Source organism: Zingiber officinale, chromosome 6A, assembly GCF_018446385.1.
Source record: "Zingiber officinale cultivar Zhangliang chromosome 6A, Zo_v1.1, whole genome shotgun sequence".
In the NCBI taxonomy this organism is placed as follows: Eukaryota; Viridiplantae; Streptophyta; class Magnoliopsida; order Zingiberales; family Zingiberaceae; genus Zingiber; species Zingiber officinale.
The window spans coordinates 34,596,587-34,615,865 of NC_055997.1; the positions used below are offsets into that span (position 1 = coordinate 34,596,587).

At 38.4% G+C, this 19,279-nt stretch overlaps 1 long non-coding RNA gene across 1 annotated transcript; it reads right to left on the reverse strand.

Moving 5' to 3' along the window:
- Window positions 1-577: 577 nt before the first annotated feature.
- Window positions 578-1,985, reverse strand: LOC121993870. Its single transcript, XR_006115453.1, has 2 exons — window positions 1,953-1,985; window positions 578-801 (listed from the first exon to the last, which is right to left on the reverse strand). It is a non-coding gene; the product is annotated as an uncharacterized LOC121993870 (long non-coding RNA).
- Window positions 1,986-19,279: the final 17,294 nt, after the last annotated feature.

Below are 19,279 nucleotides of genomic sequence, written 5' to 3' on the forward strand. Positions count from 1 at the left end.
AGGTCTTTAAGGACACACATAAATATCTTTATAGTATACTTTTAGTGACACTAAAACTATGGTGACACCACCAAAAAATGTATTGAAATGCGGTGTTAGTATAGACCCTCTAGTATTCCTGACATTTATATAATGTCATTATAAAATATTGATACTAACTTTAAAAGTGTCTTAATTATAGGAATATAATGACAATCGAAAATGTCATGAAAAAAATATTTTATGGACATTTATGCTTGCCTTTTTATTATTTAAATAAGGACAAATATAAATGTCACCTAAACTAATTTATATTGACAATTATAATGTTTTAAATTTTTATACAAGGACAATAAAATATGTTAGTAATGATAATTTATAAGAGTATTTTAAACTGTCATCTTATATAATCTATAATGACATTTTTAAATATCAATTATAATATTTTATAAAAGCATTAAATAGAAACGTTTAGAATACACCACAATAAATTACTAATATTTATTAAGAATACAAAACATTCATCACATAATAGAAAAAGTTATACATCATCACAATTTAACTATCATCACAATTCACCACAATAAAAATAGAAACATTTTACATCCAAAATATCCAATTCATTCACCATATCATCACAATTCATCCCATCATCACAAAAGTACAAATACAATACTAATGTAAAAGTATTGAATCCAATGCTAACTTAATACTAACAAATCATTGATTTTTAAAGCTAACAAAGTCTTATAAAATAAAAACTCAACTAATTTACTATCAACCATCTTCAACCATCATATGCAAAATCCAAGTACCTGTCACCTACAAATACGATCAATAAATTTGTATAAGTAAATTATACAATGAAAATATAAACCTAATAAATATAATTTAAAAGATTAAAAATCATACCAAACGAGAAACATATAAAGTATCATTCTATAATTTGTCCTTGAATCCTTATCTAATAAGACACAAGTTAAAGATAAATGAAATACAAATTCTCTTAAAACATTGTCTTGTAAGTATTTTCATTAATTATTGAAAGAATTATGAACGTCAATTTAATTGAGGCTTGAGTTTACCATGATGACTGAAGGAAAGAATTCCTACATGGAATCCAAATAAAATCTTTCTGTGTAAGCATTAGGCTCCATTGTTTATTAAACTATATCTCTATACTTATCATTTTTCATGTGCTTATTAATTGTTATATATATATATATATATGAGTTTTTTACTTGTCTTTTGACATTACTGATAATGTTTTGAGTGATAGAAAGAAAACTTGGATCAAGAAAGTAGTTGAATTGCAAACATACGCCACCTCTCAAAGAGTCTAAATGGTATTTGATTTGCATGAGTAAACAAATTTAGCATCAGTTAACAAAAAAAATTATATTGACAAAGATTTTTATCAACTAAGTTTCTTGAGATATTTCTCAAACTGATGGTGACAACTAAATTGAAGTAAAGAACTAAGTTTTCTATATAATGTGTGTAAAAATGACCAACTTGGGATCTTGGTAAGATCAAATATTTTGTGAAACTCTATATAGTTTCACTATTTAAAAAAAAAGATTGACTACATGAGAAAGTACCCAAATTATTCTTCAAACAATCACAATTTAAGCTATTTTAGATAGCCTTCATCAACTTCCATAATATAATCATTCTACCTTTGAGTGAGTAGTAACTAGTCAAAGACAAAAACAATTCTAACTTCTTCCATGATGCATTAGATATTGACAAGTGTGAGTAAGGATCAAGATTTTGGAATATCCTTTAGCAACATGGCAAGTTTAATATCTTTAAGTAAAAAGGGCATATAAAAATATTTCTGCAACAAGGTCAAAATTTTATCTAGACAAAAATTTCATTATGTCTTCCTTCACATGTTTATTGATAACAATTATTAAAGCACATAAATTATTAAACCTAAGAGAAGGCAATTAAGGGGCAAGTGTTGGTACCGGTGCAAATATTCCCTTAGGGCAGGTTCGCTTGGGCACGAGGCATCCGGATCTACCATGATCTACAAAATAAGCATGGATGAACAATAACACATTGAAAACTGGATGGTAATTAATTAATCAGTGGTCATAAAATACCATGACTTGATGTAGATCAAGAATAAGAAATGTCTCCATAAATTCTACATAGAACCAAAAGAAAACCATTACAAGAAGAAATAAAATTTACAAAAAAAAATAACATTGCCAAATATTCATGTCTCCACAATCTAACTAAATGTAGACGATGAAGTGCTAGTCTACAGAAGCATTATTATGATCAAACTATAGGCCAATATAGAGAAATAAAAGAAATAAGACGAATTCCCAATGAGAACATCTAACTTTACTGTTTTTACAAATCACACGCCTTTCTTAATCTTTTTCCCCCAAAATCATGCTATGGTATCTCATAATTTACCTAAGCTAAGAAAAATTAATGGGAAAAAAACAAAAGGTAACAAGGAAATACTCAAGCACCTACCAAGTATTTGCGGCATTGACAAGCTCACCATTGTCGATCTCTTCTTTGATCTCTCCTCCTCCACGAAGCTGAACCCTGTGCCCACTAGATTCTCCTGAGTAATTCCCATTTCATTAATGGAGGAGGAGCAAGTGGTTGACGGAGGAATGAGATCGACATGGAAGCTTACCACGAAGAGGAGATCGGCCTTTTGCAGCCATGTCGAGTTATGAGGCTTGAGGTTGGTGTCCATCGGTCCAATCTCTTGGAAATTGCCAATCCCAACTCCGAACGCACCCTGTTTTGTGCAAAGAATCCTTCTTCATACCATTGATTCACGTCGTATGCTTCCTAGCTTCAGTCTCTTTTGCCTCTACCATTCCTGCAATTGTAAAGGTTTTAAGGTTGCGGAGGAATCATGGCAGAGGTGGTGCTGCAGAGGAATCGTGGAGGAGAAGCGGAGAAGCGCGATGGAGGTCGGCGAAGGTTGTTCTCTGACTGGTCGGGATAGGAAGGTGTCGGTGGCAGCGCCGGCGACAGCGATGCATGGGCGATGAAGAGTAAGAACGGCGGCAACAAGTGCTGGTTAGGGTTCAGAAAAAAAATCGACACAATAAGTTGGAAAAAAAATAGAATGAGAAGTAATTAGGTTATTAGGGTGTTATATACGGTGACATAGATCAAGGTTGTCATGATAAATAGTCTAATATGATGTTTTAATTTTTTAAATAATTAGTTTTGATAAATGTCATTAAAAAATATTTATAATGACATTTTAAATTAAATGTCATTAAGAAAGTGTCCTAATACATCATATTTCTAATAGTGGAATTAGAAGATAAGGAGATAAAAGATGACAAGTTAGGTGGCATATGATGAGAAGCTCTAGAATCTAAGATCCATAAAGAAGAAAATATACCTGATGTACCAGAGGATGAAAAACCTATATGAGAAGAAGCAGACATGGTAAAGGGATGTGAAGCAAGGAATTATTGAAACTGCTCAAGCATATGCGGATTTAAAGAGGGGGCAGCCACTGCATTACTAAATTGAGATAGTCTATTTGGCAACTATTGTAGTTGATTACCAAATTTCCATGAAACATTCTGATTTAGCAATGATGGTTGTTGAGGTTGTTGCTGCTGATATTGCTGTTGTGGTGGTCGTCTTTACTACTACCGTAGTTACCTTTGTTCAACAATAATGGACACTGAGACTTCCAATGTCCTTTTTCTTTACAATAAACACACTTATCACTAGAAACTTTCAAAGTCAACCTACTTTGATTATGAGGCATAGACCATTGTGGTGCTACAAAAATAGATAATGCAGATGGTGTAATTGTCCTCTTATCAACTTGAGACTTAAGACGAATCTCCTCAGCTAGAAATTCATGTACTACTGAATCAATGGAAGGGAGAGGACTATGATGCAATTGTTCCATGCAATCCTTCAAAGTCATCATGAAGAGCCATCAAGAATTAGACCAGACTTTGTTCTTTTCTACAAGTGACATAAGCTGGGAATGCTCTCAATTCTCAGGATTTTGTGAGAGCTACCTAGTCCCATAATTCTGACATGGCAGAATAAAAATCTTGGATGCCCATATCTTGTTGCCGAAGTGCGTGGATATCTACTTCCAATTAATATTGTTTGGCAAAGTTAGATTGCGTGTATAATATTTCCAGATGATCCCAAACCTCTTTAGCAATATCATACTTGGTCAATTGAGCACTAATGGAGTGTGAAATAGAATTATTGATCCACGTAATAATCTTCCCATTATCAGTCTCTCAAACATCCAACAACTTTGTATAATCATTAGCATTGATGTCTATAGGTTAAACTCATATACCTGAAACATATCCCCACATAGATTTTCCTTGCAAAAAATTTTACATAACATTGTTGGTGTAGGGAGCACCAGACGATCAAACCTGAGTTTTGATTATGACAAAGAATTCAAAAGTTAAATATCTTGTTATCTAACAAGTGTGACTGAGCTTGCAGGAAAGTCCTAAGTGTTCTTAGACAAAAGTCCTAGTGAATTCTAGGCAGGTGGAAAATCCTAGGGGGAGGTAACCCTAGGTCCTAGGGGGTGGTAACCCTAGGTCCTAGGGGGTGGTAACCCTAGGTTATGGAAAGTCCTAGCTACTATTAGGAAAATAAGTTCTGGTCCAAGGGACTGAGCAAAGCCTTGGTGGGACGAGGATGTTGGGCGAAATCCTAGAGTCGAGGACTGTAGGTGAAAATCTCGAGGGTCGTGGACACCGAGTGGAAGACTGGACGGGTCAGAATTAGACATTTAGCATGAAGTCCTGATGTCTCAGATGCTGAGCAAAAGTCCAGTCGGTCTAGAGAACCGATCTAGCAAAAGATAATTTCTCCTAAGAGAAGTAGGTGAAGACGTGTTCCCCGTTGAGGGAGCAGTAGGCGTTGGTTCAACATAGGATTTCTAGAAAATCTGAAAGTCAGAATCGGATAGTCTGGAGATTGTCAAACACTTCTATAATTTATATTCTATTATACTAACTTTGTTTTACATGGTATGCTTGGTATTTTGGACTAACATATCTTGTAGGGAGTAAAAAGCATATTTCAAGCTCGGATGAATGGTGTTTGTGGTGCCTCTGGAGCTATTGGAGGCGCCTCTGGGGCTGTTGGAGGTGCCTCGGGTGCCTTAGCCAAAGCTTCACACAGGAGGGAGTAGGAGGCACCTTCAGGCACTGAAGGCACCTTCTAGACAGTGAAGGCGCCTTGGATCAGGGATGGAAGGCACCTTCCAAGAGCTTAAAGGTGCATTCAAAGGGATAACTTTCACAAATTACAGAAGTTATTATCTCTGATACTACGGGGATAAACTTCTGAGATGGAGGCACGTTCAATAGCTTATATATGTCTTCCTCGAGCAATGCATCAAATATAACTAACTCTGGCAATCATTCTCTTGTGTGCTGCTTCAAGGACGATCATACGACTCTACAATGAGACTTCGATGACTGAAAGTGTGATTTTCCGAATTCTTAAGTTGTCGGTATATTTTATTTAAAGTAAAGTTGTAATTCAATATTCTTGTAATTTTTGAGCTGATAGTGAATTGCTCAACGAAAGTTATTGATGATCGCGAGCCTTGGAGTAGGAGTTGTCACAAACTCTAAACCAAGTAAAACCAACACTTGTTAGTGTTTGTCTTATTTTACTTTCTATTTCCGCTGCGTCACTCTGATCGACTATTTTTCGAAAAGTGTGAAAAAGTCACGAGTGCTATTTACCCCCCCCCCCCCCTCTAGCACGTCTCAATCCTATAATTAGTATCAGAGCGAGGACGTTTCGAATCGGTGAAACTACCATTCAAGAAAATTTTTCATGGTATTAGTTTTTAAATTTCTCAAAGTCGATTGGAATCGGTAAAGTTGCCCCTTTCCGATCAGTTTTATCACAATCGAGTTTTATTCTTTCTCGAAGCTGGTGCAACACCACTTGAGTTAGTTTATTTGTTTAATACTTTATTCCGTACTACTAAGCAAAGACCTAGTCTTGGGACAAGTTTCTATTTTTTCTTTGTTGTGCAAGAGCTCTTTTTCAATGGCCCACCAAGAAAGTTATACCACTACATGCCCTCCACTATTCTTCAGCGAAGACTTTGGCTACTGGAAGGGTTGAATGGAGTACCACCTCAAGAAGCAAGGCGAGATGTGGATGATCATCCAGACCGGCCTAGCACTTCCACTTGACGGCTTTGGAAAACCAGTACCATGCAAGAAGATCGAGGCCAATCCCAAAGAAACATGTACTCTACCATGCGTCTTAATCAAAGAAAAATTGAGCCGAGTTGGCCCATTTTCAAGCACAAAGGAGCTATGAAAAAGTTGTTAGAGTTGCACGAAGGAACTTTAAACACTAAGGTAAGCAAACAAGACTTAATTCTAAATAAATTATATAATATAAAAATGTAGAAGGGTGAGATGGCGAGCCAACTATACGCACGCATCCAAGACCTTCCAATGGTCTCCACGCAATTGGTCAAAAGGTGGAAAATCATGACATCATCAAGTATGCGCTAAATGTCTTTCCTAGAAACACCTTGTGGGCATCAATGGTAGATGCTTATAAGGTGTCTTAAGGACCTTTCCTTAATTAAATTAGATCAATTATTTTCTGAATTTGAACTTCACAAACAGACTAATGCACTGCCGATTGAGAAAGATATTGCCTTAGTCGCAGGTATAAGTAGAACGCAAGAACCAAAAATCAAGCACCGAACTGCACCCAAGTCCAAAGATGAATTAGATTCGGAAGAAGATGATGAAATTGTCGTCGAACTAGTGAATCTAGTTCAGAAATTGTACAAGAAGAAGAAAGGATTCACCAAAAAGAAGATCAAGAAGGTGATATAGTTAAAGATTGTTGGTGCAACCTTAGGTCAAGGTTGACCTGGTTGACCCGACTCGAGGTGACTTGACTCGAGTTGTATTTTGATGTTTGACTTGGGAAGATTGTCGGTGCAACCTCAGGTCAAGGTTGACCTAGTTGAGTTGCATGTTGATGTTTGACACTCGTGAGAGAGTTCTATTCTTGATATGGGACAAGAATAGATGTTTGGGAGGTTGTTGGTGCAACCGTAGGTCAAGGTTGACCTGGTTGACCTGATTCGGGAAAAGTCCAAGCAGGGAGCTTGGTACTGGAAAAGTCCAAGTATGGAGACTTGACACTGGAAAAGTCCAAGCAGGGAGCTTGGCACGCGAAAAGTCCAAGTATGGAGACTTGGCACGGGAAAAGTGCACGGAGAAGTCCTGGTGAGTGAAGCCAGGCAGTGGGAAAGTCCTAACTGGGATGTTAGGCAGTTGGAAAGTCCTGGTGAGTGAAGCCAGGCAGTGGGAAAGTCCTAACTGGGATGTTAGGCAGTTGGAAAGTGCTGGTGAGTGAAGCCAGGCAGTGGGAAAGTCCTAACTGGGAGATTAGGCAGTTGGAAAGTCCTGGTGAGTGAAGCCAGGCATTCGGGAAAATCCTGGTGAGTGAAGCCAGGTGAAAATCCTGGTGAGTGAAGCCAGGTGAAAATCCTAGTAAGTGAAGCTAGGTGAAAGTCCTGGTGAGTGAAGCCGGGCAAGGGAAAATCCAGATGGATCAAGGGTGATCGGACATCTGGTGTTGGGAAGACCAAGTAGATCAAGGGAGTGATCGGATACTTGGCACGAAGAGAAAAGCCCAAGTGGGTCAAAGGGATTGACCGAACACTTGGTGGAGAATTCTAGCAGGTCAAGGGAGTGACCAGATGCTAGGAATGATGAACCAACAGGTCAAGGTTGACCGGATGTTGGTTTGGGAAACTTGGGACTTGGTTTGGGCAAAAACCAAGCTCTGGATCGGTCACCAGACCGATCCAGTGATACGCTTGTGTATTTGATCGGTCTGCTGACCGATCAGATAACAAACAGAGGGAAGGCATCGATTCTGTGAGCTTACTGATCGGTCTAGGGACCGATCAGGAGATATCCTGATCGGTCTGCCGACCGATCAGGTGACGATCTTGAGGAGTGCGAGGAATCGCACTCAATAAGCCCTGATCGGTCAGCAGACCGATCAGGCCATACCCTGATCGGTCGCCACGACCGATCAGAGCACGATCGGTCGCTAGCGGATCGAGAGCATACCCTGATCGGTCAGCAGACAGATCAGAGCACGATCAGAGCACGATCAGTAGCTAGCGGAGTTCGGGAGAAAGCGCTGATCGGTCTGTGGACCGATCAGGCACACTCCTGATCGGTCTATGGACCGATCAGGGAACTAGCCGTTGCGACGCAACGGCTATATTCCTTCGTGTTTTTCTTCGCAGGTATAAAAGAAGCTACAGGGCTTCGTTGTTGCTGCTGCTTCCTGATTAGAACTTCTGTTCTTGTGCTCTAGAGCTTCTGCTCTTACCTGCTATCAGAGCTTTGCTGAGCTCCTCGCTGCTGAAGCTCTGCGTGAGTTTCCTGCTGGTTTTCTAGCTGAGTTTGGATCCTAGAAGCTGCTGTTTCATCTGGGTTCCAATCGACAACAAGAGGCAAGCAAGTGTTTTTACATTCCTGTTGTTCTTGTGTTCTTGTTCTTCTTGTACTCCTTATTGCTGTTGCAAAGATTGTGGTGAGGTTTCTCCACCCAGAAGGAGTATATTGTATTAGCCGGTTCTCCGGGGACTCATCCACCGACGGATTGATTGGGTTCGTCCACCTTACGGACACGCCGAGGAGTAGGAGCATCATCTCCGAACCTCGTACATCGCTGTGTTAAGGTTTGATATTCTTCCTTTCGTTTCTAGTTTATTTTTCCGCTGCGCTAACGAATTGTAGGAAGAAACGAGCGATTTGGGGCGGCTATTCACACCCCCCCTCTCTAGCCGAGTACGTAGGATCCTTACAAGTGGTATCAGAGCGAGGCCGCTCTTCGACGGATCAACACCCGGGGGAGCACGTGCTAGAGAATGGATCTCTATGGAGAAGACATCACCATTCCACCCTTCTACGAATGCAGCGACTTCGCGTATTGGAAGGTAAGGATGAAGTACTTTCTTATGACTAACATAATGAATTGGTTTTGTGTACAAGAAGGCTTTATTCCTCCAGTGGATAAGGAAGGAAAACCACTTGAGAAGAAGGAGTGGACAAGAGAACAAATTCACAAATCCGAAATCAACGAAGAGGTAACGAGAATAATTGAATTTTCATTGCCTACTAACATCTTGTGTAAGATAGGTTACAACAATGCCAAGGAATTATGGGATAACTTGGCCAAGTACCATGAGGAGAGCTCCACTTCAAGCCATGAAGAGGAGCCTAGTGAGCCAAGTAGCTCACATCATGGAGGGAGCGAATTGGGAGTTGAGGGCTACTCAACATCCAAGGAAGAAGAGGAGGAGAGTTCTTCTTCAAGTTCGGAGCAAGAAGAAGAAGCTTCTACCTCCGAAAGGGATGAAGAAGAGAGCTCGCATCCACCCTCAACCCTAGGTAACTCAAGCAATTTAAGTTCAATTAAATTACACATTATGTGCTTTGAGTGTAGGGAACATGGACATTACAAGAGTAAGTGTCCGAAGAGGGTAAGAAAGACTCCACCGGTGCCAAAGGTCAAGGAAGCCGAAGTCCCGAAACGCAAGGGCAAGGAGCACATCGTGTGTTTCCAATGCAAGCAAAGGGGACACTATAGGAGCCATTGTCCGAGGGGGAGGCAACCTCACAAGGGCAAGAGACCGGGCACATCGATAGGGGGAGCTAAGGCAAACCCTAAGGTAACCTCTAAGGTTCATTTTTGCAATTCTAATAAAGTGCATGCTAGGAATTTTATTGCACTTGTCGATAATAACAAGCATGATAACCTTAGGAATCAATACATGTGCTTAGGAGCTAAACATGTGAGTCTAGATAAGGATAATTCTAGAAAGGCTAACCCTAGGATCAACCCATCTAAGGCTAAGGATAACCTAGGTAGGAATCCTAAATCAACTAGACATATGCCTAAGAATACCTCAAGGAAGAGTGATAAATCAAAAATTGAGATATTAGAGAAGGAGAATCAAGTCTTGAAGTCAAGACTTGATACTTTGGAAAAGACTCTTAAGAACATGGAGAAGTCATCTCTAGGGTTTAAGAGTCAAAAACCCAAGTCCAAGGACAAGAAAGGTTTGGGTCACAAATCTAAGTCCCAAGTGGTCAAGCCCACTTACCACAATGTTCCATTTGATTATGGAACAAAACCTAGGGCTAGGAAGACCACCACCAAGGTCACAAGGGGAGTCACCCCTAGAGTTGATCTTGATGAGTCCCAAATGACCAAGGCTTCAAAGCCTAAGAGGGTTATTAGGAGGGTTGCTAGGGAAGTCATCCCTAGTGAATATTTAGTGAACCCAATGAGCTCACATAGATATTGGGTTCCTAAGAGCATCTTCTCTATCCCATAGATGGGTTAGAGAGTGTCAACTCCAATTAGAAGGGTAGTTAACCCAACTTTAAGGAAATTGACACTCAAGGAGCATTTTCAAGGTTTTGATAACCTTTGAAAATGAAAAAGAATTATTATTTACTCCTTGAAGAGTAAATTGTGCCATATTTGAAAAATATCGATTTTAATCTTATTTGGCACAATTTAAGAAAACCTAGAGAAATACCATAATTGGGATTTTGGTTTTCTCTTAGGGATATATGGGCAATCTAGGGTTAGATTTTAAGTTAGCTAAGGCTAAGGATACTTAGATAGGGAATTTAGGTATTTTATTTGTGCTAACTTGCCATGATTGGTTACCATATGTCATGCCATGACATCATATTTATTTTATTATCATTTGAAATGTCATGATAATGCTTAAGCTAGTTGATATGTCATGCTTTATTTAAGTTTTCAAACTTTATGCCATGACATCATGACATTGGTACATGTTTTTACTTATGATATCATTATATGCCATGTCATCATCTCTTGCATTATAATCAATTGAATTGATTTAAGGATGAAAAACACATTTTGATATTGAGATCAAATTTGTGTTTAGAAAATGCATGAGACCTTAGTCTAAGATACCTAAACCCATATCTCACATCAAAATTGACATGGATGTGTTTGATACACTTTAGATGTGTGTGAGATATTAGGATCATGAGTTAGGATCAAGGTGCATAGTTCTTGTACCTAGATGAGCCTAATTCAAGAAATGGACATAGGGAAAACTTGTGTACAAGTCATGTACATATAGTTCTAAGATTATGATCCTAAATTAAAGGGTTTAAAATCATTTCAAAATTGATTTGAAAAACCTTGATGAAGCTTTCCTAGTGATTGCATTCATCATTGAACATTGTGATACAAAGTTGAGTTAAACTTGAACTATTTTAAAGTTTTTGAACTTTGTATCAAGATTGAAAAATGGAAGTTATTTTCATAGAAAACTATTTTTCCATGATAGTATATGTTATGAGGAATGTATCCTCAAAATTTCACAATTTTTCGAATTTTCTGGAATTTTCTAGGAATTTCTGAATTTCGGGAAGGAAATTTCAGAAATCTGCCTATCAGAGTCTGGATCGGTCTGGGGACCGATCCAGGTAAGTCCTGATCGGTCTGTGGACCGATCCAGTGAAGCATGGATCGGTCTGCAGACCGATCCAGTAAGAACGAGAGAGCTTGGTGTGATATGGTGAAGGCCTGATCGGTCTGTGGACCGATCCATGGGGTTTCTGATCGGTCTGGGGACCGATCAGAGCGTGCCAGTTTCTGATTTTAGCTGTTGGTCTGAAATTTCAGCTGGAAGTTAGGTTTTGTGGATTTCTAAAGGTTTGAAACTCACAAAGACATTGTTGGTGCAATGGTCAAGGGGGAGTTGACCTTTAGGGGGAGTTTTACCTAATTGTCAAGGGGGAGTTGACTTTTAGGGGGAGTTACTCCTTAAGACTTTTGAGGATTAGTGATATGAGATTATCACTAAGTTGATTGTTAAGTTTAGTATCAAGGGGGAAATTAAGAGTTTCAATGAAAGGTATGGGACTTTCATTAGGAAGAAACTCTTGACCTTGATACTCTCCTTTTTCTTTTTGATATGTGTCAAAAAGGGGAGAGTGTTCATTGGAGAATTATTGGAGAACCCAAGTTAGGTTATCGGGTTAACCTAAGCTAGGGGAAGAATGTCAAGGAATGTTCGAGGAAGAACATTGGAATTCTTTTTGATGTGTGTCAAAAAGGGGAAGAATTATTGGAGAATCCAAGTTAGGTTATCGGGTTAACCTAAGGGGAGAATGTCCAGAGAATGTTCAAGGAAAGAACATTGGACATTGGAAGATGGTTGGAAAACCTAAGTTAGGTTATTAGGTTAACCTAACTTAATTATGGGTTTTGTCAAACATCAAAAAGGGGGAGATTGTTGGTGCAACCTTAGGTCAAGGTTGACCTGGTTGACCCGACTCGAGGTGACTTGACTCGAGTTGTATTTTGATGTTTGACTTGGGAAGATTGTCGGTGCAACCTCAGGTCAAGGTTGACCTAGTTGAGTTGCATGTTAATGTTTGACACTCGTGAGAGAGTTCTATTCTTGATATGGGACAAGAATAGATGTTTGGGAGGTTGTTGGTGCAACCGTAGGTCAAGGTTGACCTGGTTGACCTGATTCGGGAAAAGTCCAAGCAGGGAGCTTGGTACTGGAAAAGTCCAAGTATGGAGACTTGACACTGGAAAAGTCCAAGCAGGGAGCTTGGCACGCGAAAAGTCCAAGTATGGAGACTTGGCACGGGAAAAGTGCACGGAGAAGTCCTGGTGAGTGAAGCCAGGCAGTGGGAAAGTCCTAACTGGGATGTTAGGCAGTTGGAAAGTCCTGGTGAGTGAAGCCAGGCAGTGGGAAAGTCCTAACTGGGATGTTAGGCAGTTGGAAAGTGCTGGTGAGTGAAGCCAGGCAGTGGGAAAGTCCTAACTGGGAGATTAGGCAGTTGGAAAGTCCTGGTGAGTGAAGCCAGGCATTCGGGAAAATCCTGGTGAGTGAAGCCAGGTGAAAATCCTGGTGAGTGAAGCCAGGTGAAAATCCTAGTAAGTGAAGCTAGGTGAAAGTCCTGGTGAGTGAAGCCGGGCAAGGGAAAATCCAGATGGATCAAGGGTGATCGGACATCTGGTGTTGGGAAGACCAAGTAGATCAAGGGAGTGATCGGATACTTGGCACGAAGAGAAAAGTCCAAGTGGGTCAAAGGGATTGACCGAACACTTGGTGGAGAATTCTAGCAGGTCAAGGGAGTGACCAGATGCTAGGAATGATGAACCAACAGGTCAAGGTTGACCGGATGTTGGTTTGGGAAACTTGGGACTTGGTTTGGGCAAAAACCAAGCTCTGGATCGGTCACCAGACCGATCCAGTGATACGCTTGTGTATTTGATCGGTCTGCTGACCGATCAGATAACAAACAGAGGGAAGGCATCGATTCTGTGAGCTTACTGATCGGTCTAGGGACCGATCAGGAGATATCCTGATCGGTCTGCCGACCGATCAGGTGACGATCTTGAGAAGTGCGAGGAACCGCACTCAATAAGCCCTGATCGGTCAGCAGACCGATCAGGACATACCCTGATCGGTCAGCAGACCGATCAGGACATACCCTGATCGGTCCCCCGACCGATCAGAGCACGATCAGTAGCTAGCGAAGTTCGGGAGAAAGCGCTGATCGATCTGTGGACCGATCAGGCACACTCCTGATCGGTCTGTGGACCGATCAGGAACACTCCTGATCGGTCTGTGGACCGATCAGGGAACTAGCCGTTGCGACGCAACGACTATATTCCTTCGTGTTTTTCTTCGCAGGTATAAAAGAAGCTACAGGGCTTCGTTGTTGCTGCTGCTTCCTGATTAGAACTTCTGTTCTTGTGCTATAGAGCTTCTGCTCTTACCTGCTATCAGAGCTTTGCTGAGCTCCTCGCTGCTGAAGCTCTGCGTGAGTTTCCTGCTGGTTTTCTAGCTGAGTTTGGATCCTAGAAGCTGCTGTTTCATCTGGGTTCCAATCGACAACAAGAGGCAAGCAAGTGTTTTTACATTCCTGTTGTTCTTGTGTTCTTGTTCTTCTTGTACTCCTTATTGCTGTTGCAAAGATTGTGGTGAGGTTTCTCCACCCAGAAGGAGTATATTGTATTAGCCGGTTCTCCGGGGACTCATCCACCGACGGATTGATTGGGTTCGTCCACCTTACGGACACGCCGAGGAGTAGGAGCATCATCTCCGAACCTCGTACATCGCTGTGTTAAGGTTTGATATTCTTCCTTTCGTTTCTAGTTTATTTTTCCGCTGCGCTAACGAATTGTAGGAAGAAACGAGCGATTTGGGGCGGCTATTCACACCCCCCCTCTCTAGCCGAGTACGTAGGATCCTTACAAAGATAACACAACCGAGTCCAAAAGCCAAGTCCGAAGTTACCTGCTACGGCTATAAAAAGAGAGGACATATCAAGGCTAACTGTCCAAACCAGAAGGAAATGAAGAAGCAACAGAAGAAGCAGGCACTGCAGGAACGTGGGATGAATCTTCATTAGAAGACTCCGACGAAGATCTTGGACAGACGAGCTTCCTCACACTTCTGGCCTGAGATCAAGTCATAGAGTCTGAAACCAAGGGTGAATCAGAAACCTTGTCCAAGAGAAGCCACGGATCCGTATCAGTTTTCGAAGGGTCTAACCACACTGTAAGTTCTTCACAAGTAGATAAGCTACATAACCTAGTAAATTATCTCATGAGCAAGCTAGCCAAATCCAACGTTCAGGTCAAGTCACTCCAAAAGGAGGTAACAACCCTTAAGGAAGTGACTAACCCAAGCTTCTTGATTGAATCTATTCAGACTGGAACTTCAACTCAAGTCTAACAACTTGAGGAAGAGAACTCCCGTCTAAAATTTCAAGTCAAGGAACTGAAGGATACATTGAAACGGTTCACTTGGGTTCCAAGAATCTTGATCTGATTATTGGAAAATAAAGAGTCATATACAATCGATCTAGACTTCGATATAAGGCTAAACACAGATTTAAATCTTATCTATCTCTTGTTAATTGAACAAATAGAAGAATAGTCTAAGCATGGGTCTCCAAATCTAACTTGATTAATCAAGTTGGACTTGGTCAATATTGAATCCCCAAGGATTAAATCCATTACCTTGATAGATCCTATCGAGGCTATAATCCAAGGGGAGCCAATAGAAAGACCATCCCCATTATTAGATAAATCTATTTGATGCTTGCTTTACTGCTTTTATTATACATGATTAGACTAGGATAGATAAGGACTTAGGTTTGATTCACACTTGACTAGTTAGACCTAGGGTTTTCAGAAAGAAAATTAGATATTTAATTTCTTTAAAAGTCTTTGTCTAGAAATGGTTGTTACTCCAATACCCAAGAAGGCCTAGTGGCTCATCACAACTTGGAACTCAATTATCGAAATAAATATTAAATTGACTAACTGTTAAATCTTAGTCTAACTCCAATATAAATCAATTATTAGATTTTAATCTAAATTAAAGATAAAAGTAACCATCTTACAAAAATCATAAAGTTCCCTTATTGCCAATCAAGAAAATGGTGAGATGGACTTAGGTAAAAATTAGTTAACTTAATCAATGAATTAATTAACTCAAATTAAACTTAATCAATTAACTTAAACTAAAATTAATCAATTAACTTAAATTAAAATTAATCAATTAACCTCATTCAACCTTAATCAAATAACTTAAACTAGAATTAATTAATTAATTAACTCAAATTAAACTTAATCAATTAATCAATGAACATAATTCAAATTTATTCAATTAATCAATTAATCAATTAATTCAAACTTAATCAATCAATAAATGAACATAATTTAAACTTAATCAATTAACCTAATTCAAACTTAACTTAAATTAAACTTAAAATTAATTAAAATTAAACTTAAGTGAAATTTAATCAATCATCTCACTATCATATATAGGTATAACATGATTGACAACCTAAATTGGGTGAGATGAAAAATAAGGGTTTAAACTCAATCAAACTATCTTATAATTCTTTTAAATTGGATTCAAATTAAATATTTTATGTGTAGGGACATAACGATTTGGACCAATGGATGTTGGATAGTGGATGCTCCAGACACATGACTGGAGATAGATTGAAATTCACCAAGCTAAAACTCAAAAACCTAGGATTAGTTGTGTTCGACAATGACAGAAAACTTAAGGTAATCGAAACAAGTAATATAGAACTGAATTCCAATTTTGTTATTCGAAAAGTTCTATTAGTTGATAAATTTAATTTTAACTTACTTAGCATAAGTCAATTGTGTGACTCTGGATACTTAGTAACATTTTCTAACTCTGAGTGCTTAATTAAAAATGTCAAAAATCCTAGAATTACACTTAAGGGAATTAGGAAAAATAATATTTACACAATTAACCTACCAATCTCCTCACTCAAGTGTCTTCTAACACAACAAGAGGAAACTAAATTATGGCACAGAAGATTGGGTCACACTCATATTAAACTCATTTAAAAAATGAGTTTAAATGGCTTAGTTAGTCGTCTGCCTAAATTAAAAAATTTAGAAAATATAATTTGTAATGCTTGCCAACAAAGTAAACAAACTAAGTCAACCCACAAACCAACAAACCTAAATCGAACCAACTCAATACTTGAGCTCCTAGACTTAGACCTATTTGATTCACACGGAGCCAAATCACTAAGTAGAAACCAATACTACTTAGTTATAATGGATGATTATTCAAGACTCACTTGGATAAAATTTCTAAAAACTAAGGATGAAACTTTTGAAATCTTTAATAATTTTTGCAAGTTAATAGAAAATGAAAAAGATACCAAAATTAAAAGAATTAGAAGTGACCATGGAGGGGAATTTGAAAATCATAAGTTTATTTAATTTTGTGAAACTAATGGATATAATCATGAGTTTTCATGCCCTAGAACTCCCCAACAAAATGGACTAGTAGAATAAAAATAGAACACTACAAGAAGCTGCCAAAACCATGCTAAATGAATATAACGTAAGTAACCAATTTTGGGCTGAAGCAATAAACACAGCTTGTTATATTCAAAATAGAATATTGATTAATAAATTTTACAATAAAACCTCTTATGAAATATATTACAATAAAATGTCCAATCTAAATTATCTAAAAGTTTTTGGATGTAAAGTACACATATTAACCACCAAAGATTTCTTAGGTAAATTTATATCTAAATCTTCAATTGGCATCTTCTTAGGGTATTCAACAACCAGTAGGGCTTATAGACTTTATAGCAAAAATACCCTAAAGGTTGAAGAAACAACCAATGTAATTTTTAATGAAGAAAATAACCTACCTGACTTAATTAAAGAAAATAATCAAATTATAAGAAATACAGAAGATGATAAAATTAGACTTGAATCAAGTAAATCATAAGAACCAATTGTTAACCCTAACATAAGACCTTCTAGAATAAGTTCCAATCACCAATCTTGCCAAATTTTGGGTGATCCAACCCTAGGAGTTCGAACTCGATCATCTTATAAAAACCCAAGTTAAATAACTCTATTCTCCAAAATTGAACCTAAGACTATAGAATAAGCCCTACCTGACCCAGACTGCATAATTGCAATAAAAGAGGAACTATCTCAATTTGAAATAAACCAAGTCTACGAACTAGTACCTAAACCCATAAATAAATCTATAATTGGTACCAAGTGGATCTTTAGAAATAAACTAGGCGATAAAGGTGAAATAGTAAGAAACAAGGCTAGACTAGTAGCAAAGGGGTTCAACCAAGTAGAAGGGTTAGATTATGATGAAACTTATGCACCTATAACCAAACTTAAATCCATCAGGATGTTATTAGCTTATGCAGCACATACAGGATAGTTATACCAAATAGACATAAAGTCTGCATTCCTAAATGGGTTTATCAAAGAACAAGTTTATGATAATCAACTCCCAGGATTTGAAGACTTAGACCACCGAAACCATGTCCTTCAGTTAAACAAAACTTTATATGGACTAAAACAAGCACCTAGGGCCTGGTATGAACGCCTATCAACACACATAATATCTAAAGGGTTTAACTAAGGCTAAATAAACCAAACTTTAGTCATCAAAACCTTAGAAAAAGATATTTTTATCGCTCAAATTTATGTAAATGACATAATATTTGGTTCAACAAATACAAAATTTTTAAAAGAATTTATCAAATTAATGAAAAATGAATTTGAAATGAGCCTAGTAAGAGAACTTAACTTTTTCTTAGGTTTACAGATAAAACAAACAAAAGAAGAAATTTATATTTTTCAAACCAAATATGATAAGGAATTGATTAAAAAATATGGAATAGAAAATTCCAAAAATATAAATACCCCCATGGAAACTAACATTAAAATTGACTCTGACTTAGAAGGAAAATCAATAGACTCAAAATATTATAGAAATGCAATAGGAAGTCTACTATAACTAACTGCAAGTCGACCTGATATTTCATTTACAATAGGTATGTGTGCTAGATACCAATCTTGTGCAAAAGAATCACACTTAACTAATGTAAAAAGAATACTTAGATACATTAAGGGAAACATAAGTATAGGACTTTGGTACCCTAGAATTAGCACATTTGACTTAATTGGGTACTCTGACTCAGACTATGCTGAGTATAAACTAGATAAAAAAAAATATAAGTGGAAGCTGCTAATTTCTATGTCAGTGCCTACTAAGTTGGTTCAGTAGAAAGTAACACTATATTGTCTTATCTACTACTAAAGCAGAGTACATAGCCATGGGAGAATGTGCATCTCAATTACTTGTTGGGATCGAAAAGTAGCTAGAGGGGGGGGGGGTCAATAGCTCGTCGTGCGCTTCGTGTTCTTCGTTGCTTGTTTCTTTGATGGTGTGCAGCGGAAATATAAGAAACAAACACATACAATGCTAACAAATGGATTTTACTTGGTATCCACCTCACAAGAGGTGACTAATCCAAGGATCCACACACTCACGCACCCTCCACTATGAAAACCCTCCTTTATGGTAACTACCAAAGGCGGAGAAGCCCTACAAGTTCACACTACAAGAAGAAAAGGAGAGGGAAACAAAATACAGCACAAACTTACAAGAAAACCCTAACCCTAGCTTTCTTCTTCAGCTGTAGATCCGCCTCTTGACTTGGAAAACCTCCAAGAACCTTCAAGAACTGACGATCTGAACTTTGTGGAGAAGCTGTGGAAGCGCTGAAGTGATCTGAGATGAATCGGTGAAGTTCTACTGAAGAAAACGCTCGCCTGCAGCTAAATACGACGCCAACGGTCGAATCCCGATCGATTGGATTGCTCC